Source organism: Phodopus roborovskii, unplaced genomic scaffold (assembly GCF_943737965.1).
Source record: "Phodopus roborovskii unplaced genomic scaffold, PHOROB, whole genome shotgun sequence".
NCBI classification, from domain to species: domain Eukaryota; kingdom Metazoa; phylum Chordata; class Mammalia; order Rodentia; family Cricetidae; genus Phodopus; species Phodopus roborovskii.
Window position 1 is genome coordinate 68918 of NW_026126427.1, and position 14701 is coordinate 83618.

Here is a 14701-nt window from a genome sequence, read left to right on the forward strand (position 1 = left end):
GGAAAACACCCACACATATAAAATAAATAAATAAATAAATAAATAAATAAATAAATAAATATGATTTTTAAATGATATGACATTCCGCTCTTGAAAGCTAAGAAAGACATTTTGATAGGTGTAGTATATTTTCTATGTTGTATGTAAACCTTACTCATCATACTAGAACTGGCAAAGGGACATTTTTACCCCCTGCCTTTTCTTTCTGGTCAGAATAGCACGTAGTACCAAAGGTGTCCAACTACTGGAACTTGAATTTAGAGTGTTGTTGAGTGTTTCTAGCTTACTGACATCTTTTATTTGTTCACTTACTTAGTAGTAACAGCGTGTAATATGAGAGTAGGCACACGCATACCACAGTGTGCACGTGCAGGTCAGAGTACAACGCTTGCAAGTGGGTTCTTTCCTTCCACCGTGGGTTAGAGGATTGACCTCACATCTTTAGGCTCATATAGTAAGTACTTTTACCCACTGAGCCATCTCACCAGTCCATGATGATAGTTTTTATATAGTGGCAATCTGTTCAAGCTTTTCAGGGTATATTTTTAGAGTGCATGGTGTATAAATTATCAGCCATGTTACAGAAAACATGACTTTTAAGAATGTCATTTTGGGGTGTGTGTCTGTGGGTGTATATGTATGTTGGTGTGTGTGTATGTGTATGTGTGTGTGTGTGTGTGTGTGTGTGTCTGTGGGTGTATATGTATGTTTGTGTGTGTATGTCTGTGGGTGTATATGTATGTTTGTGTGTGTTTGAGTGTATATATATATATATATATATATATATATATATATATATATATATGTATGTGTGTGTGTCTGTGTATGTGTCTATGGGTGCATATGTGTCTGTCTCACATGAGTCCTCTTAGGTAAGCCTGAAGCCATGTGATCTGGGGGGTTAGGACATCACAGCCGGGGGGTGAAGCAGCTGCCTTTCTTCTCTTCAGAAGAGCCTTAGAAGGGTCTGGGACTCATCCCACACATTCTAAGGAGATGTACACTTGGTGTAAGAACGTTTGACTTGATGTCATGTTACATGTGCTGAGTGTTTAGAGAGTGAAGACAGCATATAAATATTTTGTTCGGATATATCACTAAAATTTTGCATATCTAAGTTTTCTGTGCGCCCCACAAAATAATTCTGTTGATGTCTAGTCATCAACATGATAACATTAGGAGATGGAACTCTCCGGAAGGCATTAGGGTCGGTCGAGAAGGTGTAATTCTTAAAGAACGAGGTTAGTATCCTATAACAAAAGTCCCAGGAACCACCTATCATGTGAGGGTACACTGAGAATATGTGACTGTAAATCGGGGAGTTGGCTCTCACCAGCCCATGAATCCACTTCAGGGAAGACTTCTCTGCCTCCAGAAGCATTGCAAAATTATTTTCTGTAGTTTATAACCTTCCGTGCTTATGATATTTTGTTGTATCAACTTAAATGGATTAGGACAGTGTTCTTAGAAGTTCAACTTAATTTTACGTTTTGGGTTTTTTTTTTTTTTTTTTTTTAGAAATGCACTTGATTGAGTACTAGAATAAAGTTATGCTTCAGATTATTTGGCAAGTGAACTAATGGGAAAAAAATCAAATCATCTTAATCCAGAATCAAAACAAAACCATGTTCATTTACCCACATTGCCTACTGTGTTCATTAAATCCCTTCCCAGAGTCTGTGAATTGGCTTGGGACAACATTTTCCTTTTAAAGTTTCACATTATGATGCTCACTCCGCTCCAGCAGCACAAATTCTAAAATTGGAGTGATACAAAGATTCACATTGTGATAGATAACAGGTTTGAATGGTAACTAACTTCTTAAGAATTATAAACTCATTAGAAATGAAAGTATTAATATAAAAAGAGCATACTTAAATTTTAAATGTTTTTCGTTATGTGTAAGGCTGCTTTCCTTGCATGGTATAAATGTGTGCTGTGTGCACGCAGTGCCTCAGAGGCCAGAAGAGGTGCTCAGGTCACCTGGGACTGGAATTACAGGCAGTTGTGAGCCACCATGTGCGTGCTGTGTGTGTGAAAACTGAACCTGGATCCTCTGGAAAAACTGCCAAGGCACTTAGCTGTTGAGCCATTTTTTTTCCAGCCCCAAACTTTTTTAAAATAAGAGATTAATAGAAGTGGAGTGCAAGAAATAAGTTATTTACTTATTGGATAAATATCTTCACTGGAGGACCAGAAATGACACATTTCCATTAAAGAGACGAAATCTTGCAGAACTCAATATTAGAGAGGTTTGTTAGTACTATATCAACTGATGTGTATCGGAGAGGAAATCCATAAGCAAAGTAATGCCCACTTCTACACATAAGCCATGATTTAGTTAACAGGTAACATAGAATCTTGTGATACACAATGGGGAGCAGCAGAAGCCACACATGCATTCCCAGTACTTCATAGGAATTTGCTGCATGCTCTGTTCAGCAATTCCCAGTCTGTTTTCCCCACCGTGACTGAAATGTTAGAAGGTCATACGGAAGATGGGATCCCATCAAAGGAGCACATGTCTCAAATCACTGGGAAGCAAAATACTGAAAATTACCAACTCCACTTAGGTGGCTGTGACTTGCTTGCTTGCTTGCAAAAGTGGCATCCATGGGCCGTAGCTCCAGCCAGTTCAATCAAGTTAACACAAGCAAAAGAGAGTGTTCTGGAACTTAACCTCCTTTTAAATGATTTCTATTGAAATAAGATAATGTGTAAACATAAGAATTTTAGCTATTTTTATTAGACTATTTATATATTGTAAAATCCGCCTAAGACTTCTCCACTTGGAGGTTTCAAAGAAAAATGCTCCCCAAAGGGAGTGGCATTATTAGGAGGTGTGGCCTTGTTGGGGTGGGTGTGGCTTTGTTGGAAGAAGGGTGTCACTGGGGAGGCAGGCTTTGAGGTGTCATATATGTTCCAAACATGCCCAGTGTCTTAGTCCACTTCCTATTGTCGGTGCAAGATGAGGAACTCTCAGATCATTCTCCAGTTCCACGTCTGCCTACACGACGCCATGTGGCTCCGTGATGACAATGGACCGAACCTCTGAAACTGTAAGCCAGTTAAATGTTTCCCTTTATCAGAGTTGCCGTGGTCACGGTGTCTCTCCCCAGCAATAGAAGCCCTAACTAAGACAGTGGTTGTACCCAAGAGACTTCCTGAGAGAAGATAGGCGAGTTCTGTCTATGCTGTACTTTCTGATGCCCCTGCTGTTGTCAGTTTGAAAAGGAGACATGAAGAGGAATTTAACCACACTTTGCACTCCACTCCACAAACTACATGGGGGGGGGTGACTCAGAGATTTAGAGCTCTCCCTGATCTTGCTGAGGACACAGACTATTCCCAGAACCCACGTTTGTCTCCTCAAAACCATCTCTAACTCCAACTTTATGTCACCTAAAGCCTCTGGCTTCCACAGTGCAGCATGCGTGTGCTACATACCTCTCAACCCAGACAAACCTCTTATACACCAGATAAATAAATAAAGACGTTTCAAAGATGCTCAGGGAAAGGAACTCTCCTTTCTTGTAGTATGTCCAGTACAGCTATATATTAGTAAAATTGTTGAATTTTATTTGGAATAAGGGAAATCCAATCCTCCAAAGGGATGGATAGGAAGGGACAGTTAATGTTATTCAGAAAAATGCCCTGCCAATTTGCATAAAATATTAATAGCCTTAAGTTCAAAACAGCACATACATAAAACATGGGCTTACAGAGAGTGCACAGAGTAAGGAGCAGCAGAAGGAGACTTGAGGCGGCCATCTTGTTCAGCTATTACTGGGGCACCGAACACCTCACTCCACTCTTCTAGCCGGGAACCCACACCACCCACGCCCCCATGGCCTCTCCCCTTGCTGGATGGAGTTCTCTCGGTACACACTTTGACCAAAAGGTGTCCCAACCCCCTCCTTGTAGTAGTTCCCATGGTCACCCCAGCCCCTGTCACTGTCTCTTCTTTAAATCATTTGACACAGAGCCTACCCCTCACACCCTGCTTTCGTCGTAAATAGCCACTCCCTCCCTGCTCCTCTGTCATCGCCAGACGTGCTCGATCCAGCCTGGTTTTTCATCTTTGGTTTCCCTCTGTGTACACACACCTGCTACACGGTATAAACTCCGTAATTGCCATTAAATGACCTGGCTACTTTCCCACAGAATAAATGTCTCCAGTCTGTGACTAGAGCAGCGTTATTAATATCATCCCCTCAAAACTAAGTGAATAACTTTTAAAAGATAGCATTCTTTTCCTCAGAACGACTTAGTTTTTACACACCTTAAAACGTATATGTGAAGGTTATAAGTAAGACGTACCTAAAATGTTAGCAAATTATTCTAATGATGAGTGGAAAATTATACCTGAGGACAGTTTTTAAAGCAGATAAATCAGGTCTGTTGATGTCCTTCCAACCTCATATTGGGTCTAGCCCGAATATTTGTTATTTCCTTAACTCTCAGGAGACTTTGCGGGTGGAAACAGCTGTCTGTCTAATGCCTTCAAAAGAACACAGCTATGTCCCCCAAGTTTCTCCCACTCTCACTCCAAAGAGCCGAAGCACCTCCCTGGTTGCTAGGTGATAACCACAGCTTAGCAACCGAAGAGCATTCTGGGGGAAAAGGGAGTTCCAGAACCTTGTACCCAGCACTGCTCTCGGTCGGTCCTCTAGTTACCGCGGTTACATCTCTCCCAGTTTTAGACATATGGTGGAGGTGCTCTGGACCTAAGAAAAGAAGAGGAAGAGCGCGCAGTCACACTGCTCAACAAGTCTCGAAGTTCTGTTTAACGGATGCATGCTATGTGACACAAACAGCTCAGTGAGCCACGATGGCACAATGGTGGGGATGGGTGGGGATGAGAGGGATGAGGGGGATGAGGGGGATGAGGGGATGAGGGGGATGAGGGGCAAGCCTCCCCATCACTGTGAATAAAGAATATTGTTGATATTCTGAGGGAAGCGAGGTCTTAAGGCGGGTTCAGGTAACGGCACAGATATTGGCCATCAGCCTCCTGGTCATCCCCTCTGTCTTTAGACTGCGTATTTGGAGCGAGTACCCACATTTGTAGATTCGCTACACATTTTGGCTGCGTGGATCTGCCATCTAAAGAAAGGAAAACATATCCCTCGGACCAAAGTGATTTTCACTCCCTGGTTTTGCAGGGAACTTAGTAAGAACTGACTTAGAGGAATCTTTTTGTTTGCTCGTTTTCTGTGTCTAGTAACCTTTATAACTGACTTTTTAAAAACAGTGGGCAGCAATGAGGAAGATACCCAACATTGACCTCTGCCCCCAACACGTATGAGCACACCTCCCTGTGCACATGCCCCCTTCCACTCATGCACACACAGAAGTGCACACATTCACAGGGAGGAAGTGTATGACTAGAGAAAGGTGAACTGCCTATTAAAAATCAAAGTCATCAACCTTCTTAGCTTCATGCCTGTAAGTGTTAAATATACCACTAGATGGCAGCAAGGGGCTATAGTATGTCAGACACCAAGGTCCTAGGCTGGAGCAGAAAGGAGGCAGATCTCCTTCTAGCTCCCTTTCCAAGGGGAGGAGAGGAAAGCACATAGGGCTAGGAAGATTGAGTCAGGGGAGGAATAGATGAGAGAGAGAGAGAGAGAGAGAGAGAGAGAGAGAGAGAGAGAGAGAGAGAGAGAGAGAGAGAGAGAGAGAGAGAGAGAGAGAGAGAGAATATAAAAGAGGGAGCCATTATAGGTTTGAAGAGAAAACTGACTCTAAAGAAATGTCCAGAGACTTGCAAGACTGACCCCAACTAACAATTTGAGCAACAGTGGAATGGCTACCATAAATTCCCTTCCTTGATAATGAGATCAACAACTAACTTATCCACCACCATAGAGCCCTCATCTAGTAGCTGATGGAAACAGAAGCAGACACCCACAGCTAAACACTGAGCTGAACTGGAATCCAGATGCAGAGAGGGAGGACAAGACCAGGCTACAGAAACCCACAGAGACAGCTGACCTGAAGAAGGAGGAGCTAACGGGCCCCCAGACTGATGGCTGGGAAGCCAGCATGGGACTGACTCAGGCCCCCCTGAACATGGTCTCAGTTAGAATGACTGAGCAGTCTAAGGGACCTCAGACGGTGGAACCAGGATGTATTCCTGGTGCACAAAAGGACTTTGGGAGCACATTCCCCATGGAGGGATACTGCCTTAGCCTAGAGACAGGAGCGAGGCCTAGTCCCTACTCCAAAAGACATGACAGATTTAGATGGTCCCTCCTGGAAGGCATCACCCTACACGTGGAACAGAGGCTGGGGGGGGGGTTGGGATGGGAGGGTGGTTGGGGAGCATGGGAGGGTGGAAGAGAGGGAGGGAGAGAGATGGGATCAATATGTAAAATAAGAAAAATAAATAATAAAAAAATAGAAAGAAAGAAAGAAGGCAGAGGCAGATCCTGCTGTCGCTGTTCAGTTCTGTAAATAACACACCTCTCAGAGAGGAAGACATCCATGAGGGCTTATGTGCAAGCCTCCCAGTAAGCTACTGGGTCGCCGGAGTTGATGGCCTTCCATTAGTGGACAGACATCTGGGACATGGATGGCCTTTTCATGGAAATTTCCTCCACACTGTGTGGTTCCCTTCTCGTAGAGGTTGAGCAGTGACTGTTTACTTGCTGCGGCTCAGGATGAGCAGAGTGAACAGTTAGTTCCCACAAAAATGCCTTACAGGCCCAGAAGTGCTAGAGAAATCTGAGCTGACTTTTGACTCCTGACTGGGAACCCGGGGAAGAGCAGGATCAGCCCTGGGAATAACAAGGGTCACTTAGAGACAGCTCTTTTTATGGGAGAGCCCACTGATCTTGGGTGGACCTCCTTCCCTGTGAGAGCTCTGTATTTCCTGACGGAGGGATAGATGGATGAATCACAGGACAAGGGTGGAATGGTGAGGTGGGGTCAGGGAAGGCTGCCTGGGACGGGGAGAGGCATGAGGTGCAGGGATTTTTCCAGGCAATGACAAACTGCACATCCAGCGCTCTGGGAGCTGCTGTAGCCACCCTGAGTCCCGACTCTACAGACCACATGCAGGAGTCGGTATGGGAGATGGGCTATTCACACCCGGAGGCGAGACGTGGGAGCAGGTGGAAGACACTACGGGCACTTCCAGGCTGCAGCTGATAGCCCTGCCGTGAGGAGTGTTAGTTGACTGATTCCAGCTATTTTCTGTCTTTGAAGATCGATAGGATTGATCCTTTCCGGTCCGTGGACTGGAGAAAAGTTACAGGGTAGAGCGGGGCCCAGGGTGGGTTTAGTGCTTGGCCCAATGCTTAGCCCAGGCAAAATAGCAGCAGAGCCCAAAGCTCCCGTGGCATCCGCATTTGCAGCATAGGAGAGTAATTGTAGCTCCGGCCTCCAGCAGAGACTCGCTTCCCAGGCAAATGGCTCTGACCACAGCCAGCCTGTGCCCTTCTCATGCTGGGCTCATATGATGTCTTGAGCTTTCTGTGTTTCCACATGGCCGGATACACTGTCCTGTAAAAACAGATTTCACAACAAAGCTGTCCATGTGTGGTCAACTGGATGAGCATTATTTTCTGTCTCTTGGCCTAACAATATTGTGCTCATGTTCCTCTGTCTGTGTGTGTGTGTGTATTTGTATGTGTGTGCTTGTGTGTATATGTATGTGTATATGTGTATTTGTATGTATGTGTTTGTGTATATATGTGTGTGTATGTATACGTAGATGTGTATTTGTATGTATGTGTATGTATATATATGTATGTGTGTATATGTATGTGTATTGTGTATTTGTATGTATATATGTGTGTATATGTGTATGTATGTATGTATATGTGTTGACTGTGTGTTGTTTCTCTCAAACTATTCATCTTGTTTAGTTTTTTCTTTGAAATAGGGTCTTTCACTGGCTTGGAACTCACCAATTTGGCTAGACTGGCATTCAGGGCTTAGATTTTTGTGTAGGTACTAGGGCATTAAACCCAAGTCTTTACACTTGCCCGGCAAGCATTTTATCCACGTTGTCCTTCAAGCTCCTTGGCATAACATTATTATAAATGGTAATGACAACTGAGAAGTTTGCACGCATGCATTTCCTTTTCCTACCCTAGCCATCCGGGCAGCCTGGGACTACTGTAGCCTTATTTTACAGGTAAGGAGTTTGTAATCAGAGTCACAGAGGATTGCAGTCAGGACCACACCCAGCACTGTTTGAAACCAAGGCTCCTTCCTGTGTAGCCATACCTTCTCCAGAACCCATGCTCACGTTAACTCTGGTGGAAAGCCCGCAGGCAAATTTAATGAATATAAGAGCCTTAATCTACTAATAAGGCAAAGCGGACAAGTTTAGGAACCACTGCAGCAATGTGGTGATTTGTACCATGTTTAGTTTTAGCTGGAAATAGATGGTATCTTCTAGTTAAGAAATTGATAGTTTATTAACAAGTCTCTGGACAAGATTTTAAGGGCCAGAGCAGGTGGGGGAGTGGCCTTAGACAGCACAAAGGAGAAGAAAAATGGGATTCATATGTTTTAATAAACTGTTAATTTTGATAACACAATATTCAGATATTAAAATGTTTACATATTCAATCTTCTCTTGTTTTCCCCTTAAGAAGAACTATGTATGGAACGTGATCCTGTTCATACACTGCCCACCAGTGGAGCATTTCCTGCCAGTGACCTCCATCCTCTGTAACTGCATGGGGACGTTGGCTACTGAACAGGAGGGGGTTGTCTCCCACAAGTGGCTGTCTAGGGCTGCACAGGTAACCCTGTTCTCATGGAAAGTCATAAAGGGACATGACTAGGATACTGCCTGGGGGACTGTTTCTTCTAAAAAGAAAGCAGGGGTGAGCTACACCACTCTGCATTTCTTGATTCATGTGCTGGGGGAAGATGAGGTAGCTTCACAATGGCAGCCATCTTACTAGCTGAAGCAGGACAACAGGTAACCCCACCCTCGGCCATTGGCCATTGGCCAAAGCTCTGGTCACCAGCCTCCACAAGCTTTGCTATGTGGGATTAAAATACACAGCCATTCTTGGTTCTAAGTATCGCAGTAGGAAAACAGTTTTCTACCTGACATAAAGGACGTCTGAAGGTAGGTCTCAACTGCGTGCTTCAGGGATTATAGGCTAATGTACCTAGTTGCCACTCTGGGCCAGCGCGGTGTCTTCCTGAGCATCTGTCATAATCTCATGTTATTCTCAATGGATCACTTAGGGAATTGTCTTTATAGTAGTTTAAATCAAGTGGGAGATGGAAGTCACTATAGTTAGCCAGAATCCCAAGTCATGCCTGTTAGACTGTGTGCCAGACTTCCCAGGACTGACTTCCTAGGACTGATCCAGGACTAACCCAGGACTGACTTCTCAGGACCTAACCCAGTGGGAAGTATCCCATGTCAGAGTGGCGTCACACTTTTGGTTGCTTGTTAGATTTGCTGTCTGTTGAGTACATCTATTTAAATTTGGCAAGAAAAAAATTTCTCAGAGAATGCCAAATTGAGGTCTTGGTAGGGTACAGTAGCTGCATTTAAACAAACAATGCCATAAAAATGAAAAAAAAAAAGAATGAATAGTTTGCCTGGTAGGCTATCTCTTGATTAAAACTGTAAGAACCCAAGGCTGGTGCGTCGGAGAAGGAGAACATCTTTAATGCCAGCCAGGGATGGTGAGGCAGGAAGGTTGAAAATTCAAGGTTAGAGACACTGTCTTCATATAAACAAGGCATTAGACTTGACACTGGCCGGTACACTCTTGTTTAAGATTGGCACTTCAACTCCATGTTGTTTTTAGAAGGTGATGAACACCTTTTGGCTATACACTTAAAGAGTTTGTGAGTGGAGTACCCAGTCACTAAATCCATCATGAGTAACTCTTGAAGAATTTGGGCAGCCGAATCTCTAATGATTGGTCATGACTGTGCTTCAGGTCACCTATGTCCCTGGCCACCCACTTCTGACATGATAGGACACAGACACCTGCTCTCGTGGTGTCTCCTGGAAAGTACATCCCGAGGGGTTTATCTGGACACCTTTGGTACCCACACATGGACGCATTAGCAGCTCCTCTGCAGGGCTAAGCATCCATGATACTTGGCTTAGCTCTCATTCAGGCACAACTCTCTCACTTCTGCCTTCATGAAGTACTCCAGCACCAATCACCCTTGTGGTATTTTGAGGTTCCCCCTTTTGCTTTCTTCAAGGCAGATTCTCTTTTGTCCTGTTCTGACTTTCTCCTTCACTTAGTCACATGGGGCTCCTGCACCTACAAGGTCCTCACGCAGCACCTGCAAGTTCTCACATACCCTTCTTACAAAGACGCTGATTGTTGAATTTAGGTCCATGTTTGATCAAATATGACTCCACCTTAATGTCTTACATCATATGTATAAAAATATTTTCTAACAATATCACAGTCTGGCATTTGGATAGTATGATGTGAAGGTTGACTTTATTACCCAGCACACACCCTTTCTTTTCGAGAGTTCTCAAAACAAAACCATGAGATAGCATTCAACCTTTAGGACATTGTTTCTTTTTAATTTAGTCCATACTCCGAGCCTCTACTTCTGTGTGCTGGAGCCTCATCTTTACTAGAGAGAAGAGAATGACAAGTTAACTTTGCATCACTTGTAAACACATTTAAAGTCACAGTTCAAAAAGAATCATGTGACCAGAAATCATTCAGTACACCAGGAGATGTTCAGTAAACCCATGCTTGGAGGTTACCTGAGCCAAAAGCAGTAACAAAGATAACACCTGTCGATTGTTCACCATTTGCTAGAGAGTATGTCAAGTGTCCCATAGGTTACATTTCTCAGTTCTTCTCACAACGCTATGAGCTATGTGCTATTATCTTCTTTATATAGATGAAGAAAATGAGGCTTGCCGAAATCAGGTAATACATCAAAAATTAGTGTTTTTAAATGGGTGTCAAAGACTGAACTCCTAAGCACTGGATAATAAGATGAATCTCCTCCATTTGAAGATGATAAACAAGTGTAGAGATCAAGAAACCTGTTAGTTTGACTCAGCAGGGCCCCAAATGAAGATAGGAGGGAAAGAGGGTGATTGTCCCTTTGAAGGTACAGCAGCTCACAGGAGGAGGGGGAGGAGGAGAAAGTACTGTGGAGAAAGGCATGACCTGTTTGCTCATGCTTGTGAAACCCTGATGGGCTGACTGTGCCTAGCTGTATAGGACTCTAACATGAATGACCAGGAGGACACCAGCTTCACATTTCTGTTCCTTGGATGTGGCGTTTCAGGGATTTCCACCAGGGGCTTTGTGCATTGATAGAATTTGTCTTAGGGCTTAGAACACCTATCCACAGCTCCCCACTTTCCATTTTACTTATTTCTCCTCTCCTCCCCCATTTTGCTTAGCTATTTTATGAACATTTCTTCCACCCGCTCCCGTCCCGGGTGCTTTGGGTCACATCCCACACCTTTTTGAGATCACCTCTGAAGTTGTGTCTCAGTCTCTCACCTTCAACATAAACAACAATATCACTTGGCTTGTAAGGGTTTGATGATTAAGTTAGACAATGATTTAATGATCCGATAAGCATTACATACAATTGGTTGAAGGAAAATTCACTAAGTCATAAAGAGAAAATTTCAGCTTGACTGAGGTTATTTCCAACAAGTTACTTCAGATGTAAGGACTCTCTCCTCTTTACACACTGCAGAAATTTGGGCCTATCTCTGGCTTTCAAGAGTTTCCCTGATAGGAAATTGTCTTACCATTTTTCCAGAAAGTGTTGAAATATCTCAGAAATCCCTACAGATGAATGCCCAAATAAATGTTTTCAAGACTAGGTCTCAACTGTCTCAACCAGCAGCGACAAACCCTAACCCTCATCAGACTGTACATTGCCTTGTTTTTATCTCATTCATCTGGTCTTCCATCCATTCAGTTTGCAGCCCTGGATAGCACGGAGTCATGAGAGAACAGGCTAGCCTCAAACTTTAGGCCTGCCTTCTGCCTTTGCCTCACTAACACAGTGAGTGAGCACCACCACACCAGACACACTTCTAATGAGAAAACCAGATTTAACACAGCTTAGGCAGTTAAACCATATCTGTTTGAACTTGAAGTTTTTCTATTTTGAAATAATCCAGAGCAGACCAAAGACTTGTGCTCAACTAGACCTCTCTAATAGGATTATACCTCAGGTCCCAACTTGCCTCCAGCAGATCCCATCCTCAGTGAAAACTGTTGTATCGTTCACAAGAAGCTTGGGGAGCACCTTTGGCAAGATGACTACTTAAGTTAGAGAACTTTCCTAATCACAAAGTAGACATCAGAGAAAGGGGTAAGAGCTCTTTGGTAAAATAAAATTCCAGCAAAAGGATGGCATAGCTTACTAAGGGAAATAGAGATAGACTAAAAACATGTGGTCTTTGACTATTTAGGATTTTATTGAAGGTTAAGGTGGATCAGGCTGTTCCAACTTCTGGACTTGAAAAATCCACCCACTAGGGCCTGGAGAGATGGTTTAGACAGTAAAGCATTTGCCTTGCAAGCTGGACGTGAGTATGGGAGTTTGCATTACCAGCACCCGCACAAATGCTTAGAGGGCAGGAAGTAGAGACAGGAGAGTCCTGGAGCCAGCTTGAAGGCTAGCCCAGGAATGAGCTCCATGGGTTCAGCAAGTGACCTTGTCTCAGTATATAGCTGGAGAGTGATCATAGAAAACCCCAGGATCAACTTTCAGCCTCTACATATGTGTACACATCAAAGCACCCCCTAGGGTGGATTTTCTACCCACCCTTTGGTTGTAATGGGTGTGTCTTACAGAAGCCCTTGGCCCATCTAACACAGTCAAAGAGGGATCTTTGAGATATATCTCTTTCTATTTTTCTCAAAGCCAGTCTTCAACAAATTCATTTCCTTCCACTTGATTTCTATCTCCCAGTTTCTTGGCAGAGTGAGCACAGGAACCTTAGATTGTGGTCACAGCACTGTGAGACTAGGGTTAGTATTGTTTCCATAGTGATTTCTCATGAAATCAATTGGAAAAAATTTCCATAATTTGTTTTTAACTGAAAGAAGGGTATGTGAGAATTGGGTTTGTGTGTTCTAACAGCTTTCCCGGTCTTTCTAGTGTGCATCAAAGGTAAGAAATACTACTTTAGAATATAATACATTGATTTTTATTGAGACATCTCTTTCCACAGCCAGACTGCTTCAATAACCATCAACAGAATTTAGTCATTTCAGCCCAGTGTAGACAAAATAAAGGTTTTTATTTTTTAGAGACCATCTTGGTATTTACAAGGAAATTTTGCAGAAATGCTTAAAGAAGCAGTTATAGCTTTTGCCTTTGTATCAATAAGAGCTGTTATCTGATCTAAGTTTGTTTCCTGTATGAATTTACCGAGAGAGTACATTACACATTTTGGCACAAATGAAATGTTTATAAGACCAAACTCTTCATTTCTTTACATATAGGACCAAATGCAAGTTATCTAAAATTGCTGAGCCCCAGTTCCTTACAAGCACTTGTAGTGTCCTTGAGACCAATGAGAAGCTATCAAAACTCTCAAACTATGGCCTCTTAAGTGTCTGCTTCGATTGATCAATCCTTGTGAGTTCTCAATGTATAAATAGCCCATAAATTGATTATTTATGACTTTGTTAGTACATAATGATCATTTTTTTTAAACTATCATCATGACACAATTGAGAAAATACCTGGTAAAGGAATCATAATTGAAGAACTGTCTGAATCAAGATGTCCTGATGACATGTCTTTAGAAGACTGTCTTGATAGATGATGCAGGAAGACCCAGTCCACTGTGGGTGGCACCATTTCCCAGATGGAGAATCCTGAACTGTGTAAGAAAAGAGAAATTGAGCAGTCCTGAATGCATTTGTTTTTCTCTGTTCTTGACTGTGGGTGTGAAATGACTAGCTATGTCAAGTTCCTGTTGCCATCACCAAAAATGTGATCCCCTAAGTGGCTTTATCAGGATATTTCATCACAGCCACAGAAATGAAACTAGAACATAACACAGTAGTAGAATTGCTCATATATTACCTCCTCTGACTTCCATTTCCAGGGATGGAATCTACTTAATACATCCTGAAGTGTCACAATAGCTGTCACTTATCATAATGGGCGCAGGATTCCCTTGTGGATCTCACTGATTGGTACCCACATCTTTTGAGTTCATGAGTATTTTCTGTAGAACCAGAAAAACAAAGTTACACTGCCAGGCTTTATAAATTAATACAATATGCCAAATTGGAACCTAGTTTATCAGTCTTTCCTGAGCATGGTAGGCACGATCTTACTTCAAAATCTCCCCACAGAATCAGCTCTTAAACTAGAAAAGCTGGGAACATTTGGCACAAGAGCAGGGGTTACTCTAGGGTGGTGACTATCCTAGATCCTAGATCCACTAAGCTGGTAGGGTAAAACACGTGAAACAGCTGGGTAGAGCAGCAAGAGCAGAAATAGCTGACTCATGGTGACTTGCTCTCTTGGAAGTCCCAGAGAGCAATGGAGCTTGAATGAGATGGAAGGAAACAAATGAGTTGGTGAGAGGTGTGGGTTTTGTGCATTTTATAAAGTATGTGGAATTCTGTGTGTCTCCTCCTCTCTGTCACCACGTTCATTGTCCTTGCAAACTGCCTCATATTTTTTAAAGAGTTGGGCCCTCATGGATCTTCTGCTTTATCTTCTGGGATATGTC